The sequence below is a fragment of the Kogia breviceps genome, chromosome 3, assembly GCF_026419965.1.
Source record: "Kogia breviceps isolate mKogBre1 chromosome 3, mKogBre1 haplotype 1, whole genome shotgun sequence".
NCBI classification, from domain to species: Eukaryota; Metazoa; Chordata; class Mammalia; order Artiodactyla; family Physeteridae; genus Kogia; species Kogia breviceps.
In genome coordinates, this window is record NC_081312.1 from 122,086,122 (window position 1) to 122,109,498 (window position 23,377).

The following is a 23,377-nucleotide window of genomic DNA, read 5'->3' on the forward strand; positions in this document are numbered from 1 at the left end:
TGGTATAAATTCTTCTTTGTATGTTTGGTAGAATTCCCCAGTGAAGCTGTCCAGTACTGGACTTCTGTTTCAGGGAGGTTTTTTTTTTTTTTTTTACAGATTCTATTTCACTTCTAGCGACTGGTCTGTTCAAATTATGTTTCTTCTTGACTCAATTTTGGCAGGCTGTATATTTCTAGAAACTTGTCCATTTCCACTAGGTTATCCAATTTGTTGTCATGTAACTGTTCATAGTATTCTAATATGTTTTTGTTTTTATTTCTGTGGTATTGGTAGTTATTTCTCCTCTTTCATTTCCTATTGTTTATTTGGGTCCTCTCTTGTTCTTCTTGGTGAGGCTGACTAGAGGTTTGTTGATTTATCTTCTTTAAAAACCATCTTAGTTTCATTGTTGTTTTTTAAATCTATTTTCTCTCTGATCTTTTTATTTCCTTCCTTCTGCTGACTTTGGGCTTTGTTCTTTTTCTAATTCTTTTAGGTGGTAGGTTAGGTTGTTTGAGATTTTTCTTATTTCTTGAGGAAGGCCTGTATCGCTATGAACTTTCCCTCTTAGAACTGATTTGCTGCATCCCATAGATTTTATAAGGTTGTGTTCTCATTGTCATTTGTCTCAAGGTATTCTCTGATTTCCTCTTTGATTTGATCATTAAGCCATTATTGTTTTTACTAGCATGTTGTTTACTCTCCATGTATTTCCTGTGATTGATCTCTAGTTTCATACCGTTGTGTTCAGAAAAAATGCTTGAAATAACTTCTGTCCTCTTAAATCTGTTGAGACTTGTTTTGTGACCTAGTATGTGGTCTATCCTAGAGAATGTTCCATGTGCACTCCAAAAGAATGTGTATTCTGGTTTTTATGGATGTAGTGTCCTGTAGATATCAAGTCTAACTGTTCCATTGTATCACTTAGGTTTTCTGTCGCCTTGTTGATCTTCTGTCTGGAAGATCTGTTCACTGATGCTAGTGGGGTGTTAAAGTCTCCTACTATTATTGTATTCCCATCAATTTCTTGCTTTATGACAGTATTTGTTTTATATATTTAGGTGCTCCTGTACTGGGTGCATATATGTTAATAAGTGCAATATCCTCTTCTTGTCTTGATCCCTTTATCATTAAATAATGTCCTTCTTTGTCTTTTTTAATGGACTTTGTTTTAAAGTCTATGTTGTCTGATATGAGTATTGCAACCCCCACTTTCTTGTCATTTCCATTTGCGTGAAAGCTTTTTCCATCCCCTCACTTTCCATCTGTGTCTTTCACTCTAAAGTGAATCTCTTGTTTTCTTATCCAATCTGCCACTTGATGTCTTCTGATAGGAACATTTAGTCTACTGATAGGTCAATTACTATCAGTAATTACTGATAGGATAGTAATTACTGATATGTATGCACTTATTGCCATTTTAAACCTTGTTTTCTAGCTGAGTTTGTAGTTCTTTGTTCATTTCTTATTTTTCCTTTTGTGGTTTGATGGTTTTCTTTTTTGTTATGCTTGAGTTCCTTTTTTTTGGCTTTTGTGAGTCTATTGTATGCTTTTCCTTTGCAGTTGCCGTGGTTTTCAAGTATGTTAACTCATAGCTATATCTACTTGCTTTAGACTTAGTCATATAAGTTCAAACACATTCTAAAAGTTATAATCACTTCTACAAAAATTTTTTGATTGTATTTTAATGTATGTACTGGTTTATATAAATGATTTTAATCCTCTTATGTATTTGCCTTTCCCATTGTGATTTTCCCTTTCCTATAGATTCTTGCTTCTTTTCTATTTAGAGAAGACCTTTCAATATTTCTTTTTGGTTAGGTTTAGTATTGCTGTATTCTTTTAGTGTTTGCTTGTCTGATTAATTCTTTCTCTCTCCTTCTAGCTAAATGATAATCTTTCTGGGTAGAGTATCCTAGGTTGCAGGCTTTTTTTCTTTCCAGATTTTGAATATATCCTGCCACCTGCTTCCAGCCTGCAAATTTTCTGCAGAGAAATCGCTGATAGTCTTATGTGGGTTCCCTTGTAACTGACTCTTGTTTCTCTCTTGCTGCCTTTAGAGTCCTATTTAACTTTTGCCATTTTAGCTATGATATATCCTGGTGTGGGTCTGTTTGGGACTTTCTGTGCTTCCTGTACCTGGATATGTTTCATTTCTTCAGGTTGGGAAGTTTTCAGCCATAATTTCTTCAAATACATTTTTTTTTTTTTTTCGGTATGCAGGCCTCTCATTGTTGTGGCCTCTCCCGCTGCGGAGCACAGGCTCCGGACGTGCAGGCCCAGCGGCCATGGCTCACGGGCTTAGTTGCTCCGCGGCATGTGGGATCTTCCCAGACCAGGGCACGAACCCGCGTCCCCTGCATCTGCAGGCGGACTCTCAACCACTGCGCCACCAGGGAAGCCCTCTTCAAATACATTTTTGATCCCCTTCTTTTATTCTTCTTCTAAAACCCCTATTATGTGTAAGTTGGCAGGTTTTATATTGTCCCATACATGTTTTCTTCTTTTTTTTCATTTGTCTCTTTGTTGTTTTGATTGGGTGATTTCCATTATTCTATCTTCCAGATCACTTATTCAGTTTTGCATTTTTAGTCTGCTATTCACCACTTCTAGATTGGTTTTTATCTCAGCAATTGTTTAATTTTGATTGGTTCCTCTTTATAGTGTCTAATTTTTATTACAGTGATCTGCATTTCTATCAATAACCTTTCTTAATTACTTTTATTATCTCCTCTTTGAACTCTGGGTCTAGTAGACTGGTGAGGTCTGCTTCATTATTTGTTCTTTCACAGGATTTCTCTTTTTCTTTTAATTGGGATTATATTCTCTGCTTTTTCATTTTATGTTTGTCTCTACAAATTTAGAAGAAACAATTACCTACTGTGGTCTTGAAGGGGTGTTTTTATGTGGAGCATCCCAGTGTAGGCTGTGTGAATCCAATATTTTTGGTGCAAGGGCTGTTTTGGGAATGGATGCCAGCCTCGTCTTTCTCCAAGGTGTGTTGGCTGTTGTCCCCTTGATAGGTGGTGTGTTTGATGTTGTGGTGTTCAGGGCCTGCAGTGGGATGTTGGGAACGGCCTCCTCTTTATAATCTGTGGCTGTCACAGCCCTGTCTCCACATTCTTGAGTTTATGGTTCATAACAGCTGTGAAAATGTGTGAAAGGAGAGCAGGTGAACATGAGCATTAGCATTTGTGTCGTGATAACTGATGCTAGCCACTGGAGTATCGATGCCTGCCTTAACACTGCTTGTGTTATTTTCACACAATTGTCAACTGGGCGTTCACAGCACACAAAAGAACACATGGAAATGAATGGAATTACATCTTCAAGTTAGAGTTCACCCACGCACGGATTTTTCAGGAAAAAAGTACTCAGGATTCTATGCATGAGAATCAGTTAAAGGCTTCTGCTGCTGAAACAATCAATCTGAGGACAGGAAGCCGTCTCCTCTGCGTGCTTGTGGGTGCTTGAGGAAGGTGAATCTCCCTCAAGGCCCCCAGAGGGGCAGACTGTGAGCCCTGGCTGGTGGGGTGGAAATCAGTTTGCTTATGCCTTAATGTCCCACAAGACTGGCCCCAGCACCCAAAGAAAGCAAGATTTTTCTCAACTCTTTTATTAAGTTAGAAACGGATAAAAGCAACACAACTTTTGGGAAAAGCACCACTGAGAGGTCCACTGTGCTGTGAGATCTGTGCTTAACTCGGCTCAGCAATGAAACAGGCCACAGGGGCCCCTCCAGGCAGTGTGGGCTCTGGCCCTGGGGCTGCTGCTTCCCCACCAGCCCCAGGGCCTCCCCAAATCTCAGGCAGAGCCATCTCCTGGGAGATGGCTCACCTGGCTTCTAGGTGGCTGAGATGAAGCACCAAGAGCAGCAAGAGGTCAGCCTCTCACACAGGTGGGGTCTGTATGGTCCAAAGAACCTGGAGATGTGCCTTCCGCTTTTGGCTTTTTCCCAAGTGGCAGCTGATGGTCTTGCACTGGGGCAAGCGAAGGACCAGCTCAGAGACTCTAACACTAGGTGTGAGGAGGGCCGCTGGCAGGAGCCAACCTCTCCAGAACCCCAGATGCTGAGGTAGTACCTATGAGGTACCCAATGACTTGGGAGGTGGAAAAAATGAACAAATGGTTGGCAGTTTTCTTGGGACCATTGTCTTTGAGCTCAGGGGGTAAAGGGGCCAGATCCCATTACCAGCTGGAAGGGCAAGATTTCAGAGGACAGCGGGCACTGGATGGGGGCCAGCGTCATGGGCCTTGTCATCCTCCAAGTTGAGATGTGTCCAGCCCCGGTGGGATCTATAGTGGGCACCCTGGAGTCCCTCGGTGGTCCCCAGCTCATATCTGCTGCTGGTCTTGGAGGGTAGTGCCATATTCTTGGGTGACTGTGCTCCTGTCAGGAGATGGGGTCATTGCTGCCCCTTGGGCTGGGCTCTGAGGGGAGGTGATGGCGCATGCCCTGATCGCCACATGCATCTGCACCTACGCACAGTATCCTAGGGCATAGCTGGCCTGACCAGGAAGTGGTGAAGTCACTGGGAGCAAGGCCCGACTCTGGGGAGGGGCCTGTTAACCCTGGGAGTCTGAGTGTGATTTGCTTATGGAAACTGGTGGGCATCACTGAAGGGTTCCCTCCCTTTATGTGTTGACTTTCTCCATGGCACATTCTGCTCTCAGCCCCAGTGCACCTGTTTCCCAGAGGCCTGGGACATCATCTGTGGGGAGACGTTACAATACCAATAGGGAAGCCCTGAGCCAAAGACGATGCTGTCAGTGCTGCCACCCCCACCCCTTCAGGGACACCCCCCACACACACACCCAGCACCCCCGTCCCAATCCAGAACTTGCTGAAATAGGCGACCTCAAAGCTCTGCAAATGTGTCCTTCTCCCCAAGGCTGAGGGAGTCCTGGCGTCCTTCCACACTCCCCTTGAAAGGTCCTCTCCTCTGCAAACCACTGCAAAACAGGAAAGGCCTCGGCCAGACACACAGGGTGCTGGAGATGGATTTTCTTCTCTGAAGCTCAGAGCAGCCCCCGAAGCCGCCCAGAGCTGGTGGGGCCGACTTCCAGCTGCTCGGGGTACTGGGCCTGGGGCCGGGCTGAGGTTCCCGCTGTGGCAGACGGGCCACCGTGCAACAGTGAGGGCTGCAGCCGTGGGGTGGGGAGAAACACACAGCGTCTGTGGAGGAATGAGAGAGAATGTGAATCATACCAACAATGTTCTGTCCTAACCTGGAACCAGATGATGATCAAGAAGCCACACAGAAGGGCTGGAGCTCAGACCCTGAGTGGAAGTCCTGGGTGTGAGAATGGAGCTCTCTCGTTTACCAGCAGTACAGTCCCGAATGGTTCTGTAACCTTCCTGATGCATGCTTTCCTCACCTAGATGGGAACTACTCATAGGTCCATTCAGCCCCTCCAGCCATGTCCACCTGAGCACCCTCAAACCGGCAGGCACTGTGCCAGGCCTGGGGAAACAGGAAGGGCAGACACCGCTACTGCTGTCTCCATGGATCATCCTTCATTGGGAGAAACTGCAGGCTTGTACAAATAAATGTATACAGCCATCACACACTAACAAAAGAGCTATATGTGAAAAAAAAGTTAGACATTAGGGAGCCATTTCACACTAGGAATGCTTGCCTGAAGTCCTGGGTGAGAGGCCTCTGTACTGGCAACCTATGAACAAGTGAAACTGAACTAAATAAGCACAAAGGAAAAAAAGGAGCCAATAAAACATGGAAGAAAGTAGCGTATAAAACAGTGATTAGAGGAGACGGAGACAAGATGGCAGAGAAGGATGTGAGCTCACTACTTACAAAATCACCAAAATCACAACTGCTTAGCAACCATTGACAAAAAATGCTGGAACCTACCAAAAAACATATCCTACATCCAAAGACAAAGAAGAAGCCACAAAGAGATGGTAAGAGAGGCGCAACTGTGATAAAATCAAATACCACGCTTGCCAGCGGGCAACCCACAAACTGGAAGATAATTATACCACAGAAGTTATCCCACAGGAGTGAAAGTTCTGAGTCCCACGTCAGGCTCCCCAGCCTGGGGGTCTGGCAACAGGAAAAGCCCCCAGAGAATCTGGCGTTGAAGGTTAGTGGGGTTTGTTCACAGGAATTCCACAGGACTGGGGGAAACAGAAACTACACTCTTGGAGGGTGCAGACAATGTCTCATGCAAAGCAGAATACAGAAGAAAAGCAGTAACCTCATAAGAGCCTGGGCCAAACCTACCTGCTGATACTGGAGGGTCTTCTGTGGAGGTGGGGGGCTGTGGCTCACTGTGGGGACAAAGACACTGGCAGCGATAGTTCTGAGGAGTGCTCATTGCCATGAGCCCTCCCAGAGGCCACCATTTCCTCACTAGGACCTGGCCCCACCCAACAGCCTGTGGGCTCTAGTGCTGGGACGCCTCATGCCAGACGGCCAACAAGATGAGAACACAGCCTCACCCATAAGCAGGTGGGCTGCTTAGTCTTCCTGAGCACACAGCTGTCCACTAAACACACCCCCTGATGTGGCCCTGCCCACCAGAGGGACAAGACCCAGCTCCACCCACCAGTGGGCAGGATCCAATCCCTCTCACCAGGAAGCCTTCACAGGCCTTTTAGACAGCCTCATCTACTGGGGGGCAGAGAGCAGAAGCAAGAAGAACTACAACCTGTGAAACAGAAACTGCAGTCACAGAAAGCTAGACAAAATGAGATGGCAGAGGAATATATCCCAGATGAAGGAATAAGATTAAACCCCAGAAGAAAAAGTAAGTGAAGTGGAAACAGGCAGTCTACCCAAGAAAGAATTCAGAGAAATGATAGTAAAGATGATCCAAGATCTCAGAAAAAGGAGGTACAGATCGAGAAGATACAAGAAATGTTTAACAAAAACCTAGAACTAAAAAACAGAGATGAATATGATAACTGAAATGAAAAATACACCAGAATGAATCAATAGCAGAATAACTGAGACAGAGGAACAGATAAGTGAGCTGGAAGACAGAATGGTGGAAATCACTGCCACGGAACAGAATAAAGAAAAAATAAAAGAAATGAGGACAGTCTAAGAGACCTCTGGGACAACATGAAACGCACCAACATTTCCGTTATAGCAGTCGCAGAGGGAGAAGAGGGAGAGAAAGGACCTGAGAAAATATTTGAAGAGATAATAGCTGAAAACTTCCCTAACATGGGAATGGAAACAGTCACCCAAGTCCAGGAAGCACAGAGAGTCATAGGCAGGATAAATGCAAGGAGGAACACACCGAGAGACATAATAATCAAATTGACAAAAATTAAAGACACAGAAAAAATATTAAAAACAACAAGGGAAAAATGACAGATAGCATACAAGGTACATTCCATAAGGTTACCAGCTGATTGTTCAGCAGAAACTCTGCAGGCCAGAAGGAAGTAGCACCATATATTTAAAGTGATGAAACAGAAGAACCTATAACCGAGAATACTCTACCCAGCAAGGCTCTCAGAGAAATCAAAAGCTTTACAGACAAGCAGAAGCTAAAAGAATTCAGCACCACCAGACCAGCTTTGCAACAAATGCTAAAGGAACTTCTCTAGGTGGGAAAGAAAAGGCCACAACTAGAAATAAGAAAATTACAAATGGAAAAGTTCACAGATAAAGGCAAAGATACAGGAAAGGCAGGAAGTCATCTACACACAAATATGATATCAAAGCCAGCAACTGTGAGAAGGGGAGAGCACAAATGCAGAATATTGGAAATGCATTTGAAATTAAAAGAACAGGAACTTAAAAAACAATCTTGTTTATATACAGACTGCTATTTCAAAATCTCACAACAACTGCAAACCAAAAATCTACAATACACAAACAAGAAAAAGGAATCCAACACAACACTAACGTTAGTCATCAAATCACAAGAGAACAATAGAGGAAGATAAAAGAACTAGGAAAACAAATCCAAAACAATCAACAAAATGGCAATAAGGACACACATATTGATAATTACCTTAAATGTAAATGGATTAAATGCTCCAACCAAAAGACAAAGACTGGTTGGATACAAAAACAAGACCCATATATATGTTACTAGAGACCCACTTCAGATCTAGGGACACATACAAACAAAGTGAGGGGAAGAGAAAAGGCAAATAATAACAGCCATAAAAGAAGAAATCAACAGTAACAGTAATAGTGTGGGACTTTAACACCCCACTTTCATCATTGGAGAGATCATCCAGACAGAAAATCAATAAAGGAAACACAGACCTTAAATGACACATTAGATCAGATGGACTTAATTTATACAGTATTCTGTTCAAAAGCAACAGAATACACAGTCTTCTCAAGTGCACATGGAAAATTCTCCAGGATAGATCATATGCTAGGCCACAAAGTGAGCCTCGGTAAATTTAGGATAATTGAAATAATATCAAGCTTCTTTTCCAACCACAATGTTATGAGATTAGCAATCAATTACAGGAAAAAAAACTAAAAAACACAAACATGTGGAGGCTTAAGCAATATGCCACTAAACAACCAATGGATCACAGAAGAAATCTAAGAGGAAATCAAAACATACCTAGAGACAAATGACAACGAAAATATGACAATCCAAAACCAATGGGATGCAGTAAAAGCAGTTCTAAGAGGGAAGTTTATAGCAATACAAATCTTACCTCAGGAAACAAGAAAAATATCAAACAAACAACCAAACCTTACACCTAAAGCAACTAGAGAAAGAAAAACAAAACCTAGTTAGTATAAGGAAAGAAATCATAAAGATCAGAGCAGAAATAAATGAAATAGAGATGAAGAAAACAATAGAAAAGATCAATGAAACTAAAAGCTGGTTCTTTGAAAAGATAAACAAAATTGATAAACCTTTAGCCAGACTCATCAAGAAAAAAAGGAATGGGGCTCAAATCAATAAAATTAGAAATGCAAAAGGAGAAGTTACAACCAACACCACAGAAATATAAAGGATCATAAGAGACTACTACAAGCAACTATATGCCAATAAAATGGGCGACCCAGAAGAAATGAACAAATTCTTAGAAACGTACAATCTACCAGACTGAACCAGGAAGAAATAGGAAATATGAACAGACCAATCACAAGTACTGAAATTGAAACTGTGATGTAAAAACTCCTAACAAACGAAAGTCCAGGACCAGATGGCTTCATAAGCAAATTCTATCAAACATTTAGAGAAGATTAACACCTATCCTTCTGAAATTAATCCAAAAAACTGCAGAAAAAGGAACACTCCCAAACTCATTCTATGAGGCCACCATCACCCTGATACCAAAACCAAAGATACCACAAAAAAACTTACAGGCCAATATCACTGATGAACATAGATGCAGAAAGACTCAACAAAATACAAGCAACCCAAATCCAACAATACATTAAAAGGATCATACACCATGATCAAGTGGAATTTATCCCAGAGATGCCCAGATTCTTCAATATCCGCTAATCAACCAGTGTGATACACCACATTAAAAAACTGAAGAATAAAAACCATATGACCATCCCAATAGATTCAGAAAAAGCTTTTGACAAAGTTCAACACACATTTATGATTAAAAAAAAAACTCCAGAAAGTGGACAGAGAGGGAACATACCTCAACATAATAAAGGCCATATACAACAAACCAACAGATAACATAATTCTCAATGGTAAAAAACTGAAAGCATTTCCTCTAAGATCAGGAACAAGACAAGGATGTCCACCCTCGCCACTATTATTCAACAACGTTTTGGAAGTCCTAGACACGGCAAACAGAGAAGAAAAAGAAATAAAAGGAATCCAAGTTGGAAAAGAACTGTCACTGTTTGCAGATGACATGATACTATACAGAGAAAATCCTAAAAATGCTACCAGAATACTACTAGAACTCATCAATGAAACTGGTATACTTGCAGGATAGAAAATCAGGCTCCAGGGGAGAAGATGGCGGAAGAGTAAGATGGGGAGATCACCTTCCTCCCCCCAGATACATCAGAAATACATCTACACGTGGAACTGCTCATAGAACACCGACTGAACACTGGCAGAATACCTCAGACCTTCCAAAAGGCAAGAAACTCCCCCTGTACCTGGGTAGGGCAAAAGAAAAAAGAATAAACAGAGACAAAAGAATAGGGACGGGACCTGCACCAGTGGGAGGGAGCTATGAAGGAGGAAAGGTTTCCACACTCTAGAAGCCCCTTCACGGGCGGAGACGAGGGGGCAGAGAGTGAAGCTTCAGAGCCACAGAGGAGAGCACAGTAACAGTGTGCAGAGGGCAAAGCGGAGAGATTCCCACAGAGGATCGGTGCCGACCAGCACTCACCAGCCCAAGAGGCTTCTCTGCTCACCCGCCGGGATGGGCAGGGGCTGACAGCTGAGGCTTGGGCTTCGGTCGGAAGCCGGGAGAGGACTGGGGTTGGCGGCGTGAACACAGCCTGAAGGGGTTAGTGCACCACAGCTAGCCGGGAGGGAGTCCAGGAGAAGTCTGGAGCTGCCGAAGAGACAAGACACTTTTTCTTCCCTCTTTGCTTCCTGGGGTGCGAGGAGAGGGGATTAAGCGTGCCGCTTAAAGGAGCTCCAGAGACGGATGCGGAGCTGCCGAAGAGACGAGACTTTTTCTTGCCTCTTTGTTTCCTGGTGTGAGAGGAGAGGGGATTAAGTGTGCCACGTAAAGGAGCTCCAGAAATGGGCGTGAGCCGCAGCTATCATCGCGGACACCAGAGACGGGCATGAGACGCTAAGGCTGCTGCTGCCACCACCAAGAAGCCTGTGTGCGAGCACAGGTCACTCTCCAAACCTCCCCTTCTGGGAACTTGTGCAGCCCGCCACTGCCAAGGTCCCAGGATCCAGGGACAACTTCCCTGAGAGAACGCACAGCGCGCTTCAGGCCGGTGCAACATCACGCCGGCCTCTGCCGCCGCAGGCTCACCCTGCATCCGTACCCCTCCCTACCCCCGGTCTGAGTGAGCTAGAGCCCCCGAATCAGCTGCTCCTTTAACCCTGTCCTGTCTGAGTGAAGGGCAGACGCCCTCAGACGACCTACACGCAGAGCCAAATCCAAAGCTGAACCCCAGGAGCTGTGCGAACAAAGAGAAGAGGGGGAGGTCTCTCCCAGCAGCCTCAGAAGCAGCGGATTAAAGCTCCACAATCAACCTGAAGTGCCCGGCATCTGTGGAATACCTGAATAGAAAGCAAATCATCCCAAGTTGAGGAGGTGGACTTTGGGAGTAAGATATATTATTTTTTCCCCTTTTTGTCTTTCTGTGAGTCTGTATGTGTGTGCTTCTGTGTGAGATTTTGTCTGTATAGCTTTGCTTCTACCATTTGTCCTAGGACTCTGACCGTCCCACTTTTTTATTTCAATTTTTAAAAATTTTTCTTAATTTCTTATTTTAATAACTATTTTATCCTACTTTATTTTATCTTCATTCTTTTTCTTTCTTCCTTTTTCCCTTCCTTCCTTTACTTTCTTCCTTCATTTCTTCCCTCCTTCCTTTCTTTCTTTCCTTTCTATATTTTCTCCCTTTTCTTCTGAGCCATGTGGATTAAAGGCTCTTGGTGCTCCAACCAGGTGTCAGGGCTGTGTCTCTGAGGTGGGAGAATCAACTTCAGGACGCTGATGCACAAGAGACCTCCCAGCCCCATGTAATATCAAGCGGTGAAAATCTCCCAGAGATCTCCACCTCAACACCAACACCCAGCTTCACTCAACAACCAGCAAGCTACAGTGCTGGACACCCTAGGCCCCACAACTACCAAGACAGGACCACAGCCCCATCCATTAGCAGAGAGGCTGCCTAAAATCATAAGGCTACAGACACCCCAAAACACACCACCAGACGTGGACCTGCCCACCAGAAAGACAAGATCCAGCCTCATCCACTAGAACACAGGCACTAGTCCTCTCAACCAGGAAACCTACTCAACAAACTGAACCAACCTTAGCCACTGGGGACAGACACCAAAAACAATGGGAACTACAAACTTGCAGCCTGCAAAAAGGAGACCCCAAACACAGTAAGATAAGCAAAATGAAATGACAGAAAAACATACAGCGGATGAAGGAGCAAGGTAAAAACCCAGCAGAACTAACAAATGAAGAGGAAATAGGCAGTCTACCTGAAAAAGAATTCAGAATAATGATAGTAAAGATGATCCAAAATCTAGGAAACAGAAGGGAGAAAATACAAGCAACATTTAACAAGGACCTAGAAGAAATAAAGAGGAAGCAAGCAACGATGAACAATGCAATAAATGAAATAAAAAATACTCTAGAAGGGATCAATAGCAGAATAACTGAGGCAGAAAAACAGATAAGTGTCCTGAAAGATAAATAGTGGAAATAACTACTACAGAGCAGAATAAAGAAAAAAGAATGAAAACAACTGAGGACAGTCTCAGAGACCTCTGGGACAACATTAAACACACCAATATTCGAATTATAGGGGTCCCAGAAGAAGAAAACAAAGGGCCTGAGAAAATTTGTGAACCGATTATAGTTGAAAACTTCCCTAATATGGGGAAGGAAATAGTTAATCAAGTCCAGGAAGCACAGAGAATCCCATACAGGATAAATCCAAGGAGAAACACACCAAAACACATATGAATCACACTATCAAAAATAAAATACAGGGCTTCCCTGGTGGCGCAGTGGTTGAGAGTCCGCCTGCCGTTGTGGGAGGCGCGGGTTCGTGCCCTGGTCCGGGAAGATCCCACGTGCCGCGGAGCGACTGGGCCCGTGAGCCATGGCCGCTGGGCCTGCACGTCCGGAGCCTGTGCTCCGCAGCGGGAGAGGCCACAGCAGTGAGAGGCCCGCATACCACAAAAAAAAAAAAAAAAAAAAAAATTAAATACAAAGAAAACATATTAAAAGCAGCCAGGGAAAAACAAATAACACACAAGGAATCCCCATAAGTATAACAGCTGATCTTTCAGCAGAAACTCTGCAAGCCAGAAGGGAGTGGCAGGACTTATTTAAAGTGATGAAGGAAAAAACCCTACAACCAAGATTACTCTACCCAGCAAGGATCTCATTCAGATTTGATGGAGAAATTAAAACCTTTCAGGACAAGCAAAAGCTGAGAGAGTTCAGCACCACCAAACCAGCTTTACAACAAATGCTAAAGGAACTTCTCTAAGAAAGAAACACAAGAGAAGGAAATGACCTACAAGAACAAACTCAAAACAATTAAGTAAATGGTAATAGGAACATACATATTGATAATTACCTTAAATGTAAATGGATTAAATGCTTCCACCAAAAGACACAGACTGGCTGAAGGGATACAAAACAAGACCCGTATATATGCTGTCTGCAAGAGACCCACTTCAGACCTAGGGACACATACAGACTGAAAGGGAGGGGATGGAAAAAGCTATTCCATGCAAATGGAAATCAGAAGAAAGCTGAAGTAGCAATTCTCATATCAGACAAAATAGACTTTAAAATAAAGACTATTACAAGAGACAAACAAGGACACTACATAACGATCAAGGGATCGATCCATGAAGAAGATATAACAATTGTAAATATGTATGCACTCAACACAGAAGCACCTCAATACATAAGGCAAATACAAACAGCCATAAAAGGAGAAATCGACAGTAACACAATCATAGTAGGGGACTTTAACACCCCACTTTCTCCAATGGACAAATGATCCAAAATGAAAATAAGTAAGGATAGACAAGCTTTAAGTGATACATTTAAGAAGATGGACTTAATTGATATTTATAGGACATTCCATCCCAAAACAACAGAATACACATTCTTCTCAAGTGCTCATGGAACATTCTCCAGGATCATATCTTCAGTCACAAATCTAGCCTTGGTAAATTTAAGAAAATTGAAATTGTATCAAATATCTTTTCCGACCACAATGCTATGAGACTAGATATCAATTACAGGAAAAGATCTGTAAAAAATACAAACACATGGAGGCTAAACAATACACTACTTAATAACGAAGTGATCACTGAAGAAATCAAAGAGGAAATCAAAAAATACTTAGAAATAAATGACAATGGAGACACGATGAACCAAAACCTATGGGATGCAGCAAAAGCACTTCTAAGAGGGAAGTTTAGAGCAATAACATCCTACCTTAAGAAACAGGAAACACCTGAAATAAACAACCTAAACTTACACCTAAAGCAATTAGAGAAAGAAGAACAAAAAAAAAAAAACCCAAATTTAGCAGAAGGAAAGAAATCATAAAGATCAGATCAGAAATAAATGAAAAAGAAATGAAGGAAATGATAGCAAAGATCAATAAAACTAAAAGCTGGTTCTTTAAGAAGATAAACAAAATTGATAAACCATTAGCCAGACTCATCAAGAAAAAATGGGAGAAGACTCAAATCAATAGAAGTAAAAATGAAAAAGAAGTAACAATTGACACTGCAGAAATACAAAGGATCATGAGAGATTACTACAAGCAACTCTATGCCAATAAAATGGACAACCTGGAAGAAATGGACAAATTCTTCGAAATGCACAACCTGCCAAGAATGAACCAGGATGAAATAGAAAATATGAACAGACCAATCACAAGCACTGAAATTGAAACTGTTATTAAAAATCTTCCAACAAACAAAAGCCCAGCACCAGATGGCTTCACAGGCGAATTCTATCAAACATTTAGAGAAGAGCTAACACCTATGCTTCTCAAACTCTTCCCAAAGATAGCAGAGGGTAGGACACTCCCAAACTCATTGTATGAGGCCACCATAACCCTGATACCAAAACCAGACAAAGACGTCACAAAGAAAGAAAACTACAGGCCAACATCACTGATGAACACAGATGCAAAAATCCTCAACAAAATACTAGCAAACAGAATCCAACAGCACATTAAAAGGATCATACACCATGATCAAGTGGGGTTTATTCCAGGAAAGCAAGGATTCTTCAATATACGCAAATCAATCAACGTGATATACCATAACAAACCGAAGGAGAAAAACCACATGATCATCTCAATAGATGCAGAGAAAGCTTTTGACAAAATTCAACACCCATTTATGATAAAAACCCTGCAGAAAGTAGGCATAGAGGAACTTTCCTCAACATAATTAAGGCCATATATGACAAACCCACAGCCAACATCATCCTCAATGGTGAAAAACTGAAACCATTTCCACTAAGATCAGGAAGAAGACAAGGTTGCCCACTCTCACCACTATTATTCAACATAGTTTTGGAAGTTCTAGCCACAGCAATCAGAGAAGAAAAAGAAATAAAAGGAATCCAAATCGGAAAAGAAGAAGTAAAGCTGTCACTGTTTGCGGATGACATGATACTATACATAGAGAATCCTAAAGATGCTACCAGAAAACTACTAGAGTTAATCAATGAATTTGGCAAAGTAGCAGGATACAAAATTAATGCACAGAAATCTCTAGCATTCTTATACACTAATGATGAAAAATCTGAGAGCGAAATTAAGAAAACACTCCCATTTACCAATGCAACAAAAAGAATAAAATATCTAGGAATAAACCTACCTAAGGAGACAAAAGACCTGTATGCAGAAAATTATAAGACATTGATGAAAGAAATTAAAGATGATACAAATAGGTGGAGAGATATACCATGTTCTTGGATTGGAAGAATCAACATTATGAAAATGACTCTACTACCCAAAGCAATCTACAGATACAATGCAATCCCTATCAAACTACCACTGGTATATTTTACAGAACTAGAACAAAAAATTTCACAATTTGTATGGAGACACAAAAGACCCCGAATAGCCAAAGCAATCTTGAGAATGAAAAATAGAGCTGGAGGAATCAGGCTCCCTGACTTCAGACTTTACTACAAACTACAGTAATCAAGACAGTATGGTACTGACACAAAAACAGAAATATAGATCAATGGAACAGGATAGAAAGCCCAGAGATAAACCCACACACATATGGTCACCTTATCTTTGATAAAGGAGGGAAGGATATACAGTGGAGAAAAGACAGCCTCTTCAATAAGTGGTGCTGGGAAAACTGGACAGCTACCTGTAGAAGTATGAAATTAGAACACTCCCTAACACCATACACAAAAATAAACTCAAAATGGGTTAAAGACCTAAATGTAAGGCCAGACACTATCAAACTCTTAGAGGAAAACATAGGCAGAACACTCTATGCCATAAATCACAGCAAGATCCTTTGTGACCCACCTCCTAGAGAAATGGAAATAAAAACAAAAATAAACAAATGGGACCTAATGAAACTTCAAAGCTTTTGCACAGCAAAGGATACCATAAATAAGACCAAAAGACAGCCCTCAGAATGGGAGAAAATAGTTGCAAATGAAGCAACTGACAAAGGATTAATCTCCAAAATTTATAAGCAACTCAGGCAGCTCAATAACAGAAAAACAACCCAATCCAAAAATGGGCAGAAGAACTAAATAGACATTTCTCCAAAGAAGATATACAGACTGCCAACAAACATATGAAAGAATGCTCAACATCATTAATCATTAGAGAAATGCAAATCAAAACTACAATGAGATATCATCTCACACCGGTCAGATTGGCCATCATCAAAAAATCTAGAAACAATAAATGCTGGAGAGGGGTGTGGAGAAAAGGGAACACTCCTGCACTGCTGGTGGGAATGTAAATTGATACAGCCACTATGGAGAACAGTATGGAGGTTCCTTAAAAAACTACAAATAGAACTACCATACGATCTAGCATTCCCCCTACTGGGCATATACCCTGAGAAAAACATAATTCAAAAAGGGTCATGTACTAAAATGTTCACTGCAGCTCTATTTACAATAGCCAGGACACGGAAGCAACCTAAGTGTCCAACAGATGAATGGATAAAGAAGATGTGGCACATATATACAATGGAATATTACTCAGCCATAAAAAGAAATGAAACTGAGTTATTTGTAATGAGGTGGATAGACCTGGAGTCTGTCATACAGAGTGAAGTAAGTCAGAAGGAGAAAAACAAATACCATATGCTAACACATATATATGGAATCTAAGAAAAAAATGTCATGAATAGACTAGGGGTAGGATGGGAATAAAACACAGACCTACTAGAGCATGGACTTGAGGATATGGGGAGGGGGAAGGGTAAGCTGTGATGAAGTGAGAGAGTGGCATGGACATCTATACACTACCAAACGTAGCGTGGATAGCTAGTGGGAAGCAGCCGCATGGCACAGGGAGATCAGCTAGGTGTTATGTGACCACCTAGAGGGGTGGGATAGGGAGGGTGGGATGGAGGGTGATGCAAGAGGGAAGAGATATGGGAACATATGTATATGTATAACTGATTCACTTTGTTGTAAAGCAGAAACTATTACATGATTGTAAAGCAATTATACTCCAATAAAGATGTTTTAAAAAATAAATAAGAATTAAAAAAACCAAAACAAACAAAAAACACTCCAGTATCATCTCACACCAGTCAAAACAGCCATCATCAAAGTCTACAAACAATAAATGCTGGAGAGGGTGTGGAGAAAAGGGAATCCTCCTACACTGTTGTTGGGAATGTAAATTGGTACAGCCACTATGAAGAACAGTATGAAGTTTCCTTAAGAAACTAAAAATAGAACTACCGTATGATCCAGTAATCATACTTGGGCATATAGTTGGAGAAAAATATGGTTCGAAAGGATACATGCACCCCAATGTTCATTGCAACGCTGTTTACAATAGCCAGAACATGGAAGCAACCTAAATATCCATCGACAAATGAATGGGTAACGATGTGGTACGTATATATAATGGAATATTACTCAGCCGTTAAAAAGAATAAAATAATGCCATTTCCAGCAACATGGATGGACCTGGAGATTATCGTACTAAGTGAAGTAAGTCAGATAGAGAAAGACAAACATATGATATCGCTCATATGCAGAATCTAAAAAAATGATACAAATGAACTTATTTACAAAACAGAGCCACAGACTTAGAGAAGAAACTTATGGTTACTGGGAGTGGGGGAAGGGCTGGGGGAGGGATGGATTGGGAGTTTGGGGTTGACATGTACACAATACTATATTTGAAATAGATAACCAACAAGGACCTACTGTATAGAATAGGGAACGCTGCTCAATATTCTGTAATAACCTAAATGGGAAATGCATTTGAAAAAGGATACAAGTATATGTATAACTGAATCACTTTGCTGTACACCTGAAACTAATACAACATTGTTAATCAACTATACTCCAATATAAAACAAAATTTAAAAAAAATAAAATATATAATAAAAAAAAAAAAATTAGAGATTAGAAGGAGGACTTTCTTTTCATTTGGTGGAGGGTATGGGAAGGAGGTAATATTTAACCTGAGACCTGCAGGACAGACAGGAGTTTGTTAGAAAGGCAAAAAAGCACTCCAGGCAGAAGGAATGGCATGTGCAAAGGCCTGGGGGTAGGAATCTCGTATTGATATTTTTGAGAACCTGAATGTAGGCCAGTGAGGTGGAAATGGTGAGAGAGGGAGGGCAGACATGGTCACGGCCAGTCAGGTCACCAGGAAGAACAGTACAGCTGTGGGCAGCAGCCAACACATTCATTCCTGCACACGACAGATATTTACTGCACAGCCTGTCAACCCAGACTCTGCAGGACAGATGCAGTGGTGAATGAGGTCAAACGGTCCCCTTGGTCATGAAGCTCACACTCCAGTGCTGGGTTCTCAATCAGTATGGCATCTGCTCTGAGCTTTGCATTTTCCTGTGGAAAATGGGGACAGATACCTGCCTTCTCCCAGAGAAGGATGGAGCCATCTAATGCACACGAAAGGCTTAGTGTAGAATGTCCTGGAAGCAACGAAGAAAACGCAGCTGGCCAGTGTGATCATTTCTAAGCCCACCCACAGCGACAGCTCGGCATAACCTAGCCTGACTCCAAGCAGAGATGTGGCCGTGGACGTGTGTCCAGGAGGTGGTGCCCTTGGCTGCGGTAGCAGCTCCTGAGTTGATCACCTAGTGGAGAAAGGATACAGCAGGCCCAGGAAGGACCTAGAGGGGTGGGGAGGGGGGAACACTCAGGACAGCGATGGGCGGACTGCCCACTCAGCTTCCACAGGCAGACACACCCCTGTGGGATTCTATTTTAAAAACAGGTTCTCTGGGCCTTCCCTGGTGGCGCAGTGGTTGAGAGTCCACCTGCCGATGCAGGGGACATGGGTTTGTGTCCCGGTCCGGGAAGATCCCACATACCGCGGAGCGGCTGGGCCCGTGAGCCATGGCCGCTGAGCCTGCGCGTCCGGAGCCTGCGCTCCGCAACGGGGGAGGCCACAGCAGTGAGAGGGCCGCATACTGAAAAAAAATAAAACAAAACAAAAAAACAGGTTCTCTGGAGTACCAGGGGAGGGAGCTTGGGGTTCTTGCCAAGGGTGTTCCCCACTCCCCACCCATCCACAATGCCAGACGGCACAGTTACTCTGGCCAGCTCTCTGAGGGCCACAGGCTCAGAGGCAGCCCTAGACCAAGGAGGCAGGTTTGTGCCAGGGAACACAGATGCTGTCCCCCCACCTCCACCCACACCGAGCTGCCCAAAGGGGTCTCACGGCGGCTCCAAAAAGGAAAAGAGAAGGAGCCTCCCACACAGGCGGGCTGAGCTCCCCATAAACCTGCATATCCAGCCATCCAAGAGGCAGAGGGAGGCAACACAGCTTCCACAACGCATCAGTTAGCGGAGACCACGTTCTTGGTCTTACGTCTTTGGGTGTATTTCACCTGTACAATTGTTAGCGCTGCAGCTGTGAAAGAGCTACAAACACAGGGAGCTTACATCTAGTTGTAAGTCTGTACGTATTTAAGTAACATTATAATGAAACAAATTCAAGCCAGCACTCGGACCTATGGACCTGTTTCCTTCAAGTGGGATGCACCCCTCATTCGCAAGGCTTCTGGAAGGCCGACTCGAGCTCTGCTGGAAGCTGGTCGAGCCCAGGGGGTCAGCAAGCTCCCAGATGTGTGGGCTGAGCAAGGCGACCACTGTGTTCTCAGTGGGGCTTGTGAAGGGCCCCCAAATCCCTCCAAGCTCCTCACAGGCCCGTAAACATCCTGAGAAGCCCTAAGGCGGTGAACCCAAAGCTTGGGGGCCTGCCAGAACACCAAGCAGACATGGGGTTCCCCTCGGGGCAGGCCCCCAGCCAAGCCTCAGAGCCCCCTGCGCCGGGGGTGAGGGGCTGTGGGACCCTGACCTGGCGAGTGGCCCTCCTGGGCTGGCCCGAGTTGCTGAGGAAGAGGTGGCACCCTGAAGGCAGAGGAGCTGGGAAGCCGCACTGCCTGGATCACTCAGGCGCGTCCCATGGCCGTGCTGGTCTGCGCCACCCTGATTTCTGGCAGTTGCTTCTCTGAGGCCTGGTTTCCTCATCTGTGAAATGGGACCATGTATCAATGCAGAAATGGTGCCCGCCACGTCAGTAAACAAAGGATGTTGCAGCCGCCCCTGACGGTGCACCCTGAGGAGACTCAGGATGGGAAAGCACAGGATACTGGACCCCTGACAGCTGAAGTGCGTCTTAAAGGAATGACTTCGGTGAGCCCAGACTCTTGCATCTTCCCATACACAGAAAAGCGCTAAATTCCTTAACTTGAGATGTCTGGTTTCTTTAACAATATTCTTTTGATGTTCTGGCTACCTGGTCTTCATTGTAAGAACTCCTATATGTGCTGGCTCCCCCCACGACCTCTTGGGAGCAGTCCCTCAGAGCTATCTGAGAGGCTGTGTCCCAGGCTTAAGTCCTCAGTTTTGTCCGCCAAATAAAACATAATTCTCAACCTTTAGGTTGTGTGGTTTTTTTTTTTTTTTCCAGTCAATAGGACACTTGTCTAGCCCACCGCCCGTGCACAGTGGCCCCGGCCAGCCCCGTGACTGCTCTCACTGTCCCGTGGCGTGCTGGTGGGGGCCTGCCGTGCGGGCAGCCACTAACGCCGTCCCCATCGCGGGCCTGGCACAGGGAGGCCCTGGTGAACACAGGCAGAACGGGAGGCCGTGGGTGCGCAGGCGGATGGGTGGACGCGGGTTGTTGCAAAAGGCCTGCCCTCCTGCCCCGGGCACCCCCCCCGCCCCGGCCACACCAGCCCAGTCCTGAATCCTGTGCTCCTGGGTTGCCTCTCAGGCACAATCTCTCTCAAGGTAGGACAGTGTGCTGAATCAGCCCTCCTCTGGTGGCAACTGAGTCCCCTGCAGGGCCCCCTAGGGGACTGACGGGCTCCAGCCCTTCCCAGAGAGGGGCTGGAGCCCGTGCCCCGGCACCCCAAGTGTCTGGGTTCCAACAATGCCCGTGAGGAGAATACGGCTCCCGGCAACCTGGACCCCTGCCCCGATGTTCTGAAGCCCTCAGGCCAGAGGCAGGCTGGGGGAGCTGGGAGCTCAGCGGGAGAGAACAAGAGAAAAGAACGTTCACAGCTAGTCTACACTTGGTGGGGAGCCCGGGGAGATGGGCACCCACCCCAGCTCCAGGGGCCTCCTGCCACCGCTGGCCGCTGTCACCTAGGGACAAGGATCGGATGTGACACGGGAGCTAGGCTGGTCCTGGAGGTCCTGCCGGCGTTCAGCTTCCCGCACAGCACTCCACCCCCACTGCCGGGTAGCACCGTGTGGCCTGCCCTCGGCACCAGGGTGCAGATGTGGGGTGCCCAGTGCCCGGGTCTCCAGAGACGCCTGCAGGCCTGAGGCACCTCCAGGGCTCAGATCCCACTCCAACCCTCACCAGCTGTTAATGTGATGTCAGCCACCTATGCTGAGTCTCAGGTGCCAGCTCCGTTAACAGCAGCCCCGATGACAAATGCTTCCCAGGGTTAAATGAGCTCACGACTGGGACACCTGGTGTGGATGCAGGCACCACCCAGAGCTCACGAGTGGTGTCCGAAATGGGGAAACAAAGCACTTGGGGACGAATGGGGGAAGTCACTCAGGGTGATGGGGAGGGGTTGCAGAGCGCAGGGCTCTGGCTGGTGGTTCCTGAAGTTAAGTGGAGTCTTAAGAGATGGACGTGGGGTTCGGGGACCAGAGAGGCACTGCAGACAGGACCCCAGGCTGGTGCTATGCCTGCAGGAGGGACTGGGACAGTAGAGCAAGGAGGGGCACTCGGGGGGTGCAATGGGTACAGACGCCATTCTCTGGCCCCGGCATGGGGATTTCCGGCTGGCAGCCAGGCTGGGTGGACAGAGGGAGGCCCGTGCCGGAGGGGCAGCAGGCGTGCTAATCTCTGCTTGTCACGACCTGCAGCCTTGTCGAGGGTGCGTGGGCCCAGCTCCTTACCCAACACTGCTGTCACGGGCCCCTTCCATCCCCCCCACCTGCCGCAGCCCCCCGGCTCAGGACCACCTGGTCTGCGGCCTTCCGAGTGAGGGCTGCTCCCCCAGCGGGTCCTGGCAGCACTGTGGCGACTGCCCCGGCTGCAGCAGAGCGAGGGAGCCTTCCTGCCACAGAGCTCCGCTTCCCAGGAGCTGAGGGAGGGCCGGATGGGCCCAGGCATCAGCTTCCTACCCCAGTGCCTGCCACATCCTCGTTCCCGAGACCACAGCACCCACGCCGTGGGCTGGGGAGCACAGAAGGAACAAGGCCCGTGCGGCACTCAGCCAGGCAATGGCAAGTGCGATCCCGACCGCGAGGGATGGACCCTTCCCGAAGGAGGGGCTGGCCCAGGGACATCCAGAGGTCCCTGCCGCCCAAGGCATCCCGAAACCATTAGCACTACCATCCCCTCCTCCTTGCAACCTCATATAAAAGCAGACTCTGAACCCAGCCCCTCACTCGGTCTCTCCTCCTCAACTACTGTAATAGTTTTTATTCCCGTTCTCCAGATGAGAAAGCTGAAGCTCAGAGAAGTTAAGCAACCAGGGTCAAGCAGCCAGCAAGAGTAAGAGCCAACCCTTCCACGGTCCCTGAAATGGGGGGAGGTCCTGGAAAAATAAAGGGCTCACTGGGTCCGGCTGACCTACCCCCCACCCTCTCCCGCTTGGGGAAGAACTGCCCTCCAGGGTCCCGGGGATGGGCAAACAGCAGACAGGGTCAGAGCCACCTGGCCTGGGCTGGGTGGCCTGAGACGGGAGGAGCCTTTGGGCCCCGCAGGTGACCAGCCTGAGTCCCCAGAGTGTAGGAACAGGGAACCAACAAGGAAATGCCAGTGTTCTCTTTGAAGCCTATTCCCCAGGACCAAGACATTTTGCTGGTCAGATTTTTCTCCCAAAGAGGAAGAGAGCACATTAAAACAAAACAAAGCAGAGAAACCTTAAAAGAGAACAAAGCCTATTCTCATCCAGGCTGGACTTTATGAGGCCAAACACCCTGTATGGCACCTCTGATGCCTTCGCTGGGTCCTGCCCTGCCTGCCTTGCCTGCCAGAGGACTTATCTCTTTAAGGGCCTCGAAGGCACGGCTGGATGTGATTTAATAGCTGAG

The 23,377-nt window shown here is 45.3% G+C and overlaps 1 protein-coding gene across 1 annotated transcript in view; it reads right to left on the reverse strand.

The window, feature by feature from the left end:
* Positions 1 to 3,582: 3,582 nt before the first annotated feature.
* The window catches only part of KLHL25 (kelch like family member 25), a 62,332-nt gene continuing 42,537 nt past the window's right edge, over positions 3,583 to 23,377 (reverse strand). Inside the window, exon 3 of the mRNA XM_059058822.2 lies at positions 3,583 to 5,158. The gene's annotated coding sequence lies outside the window, so the exon portion shown is untranslated. The remainder of the gene's footprint in view (positions 5,159 to 23,377) is intronic.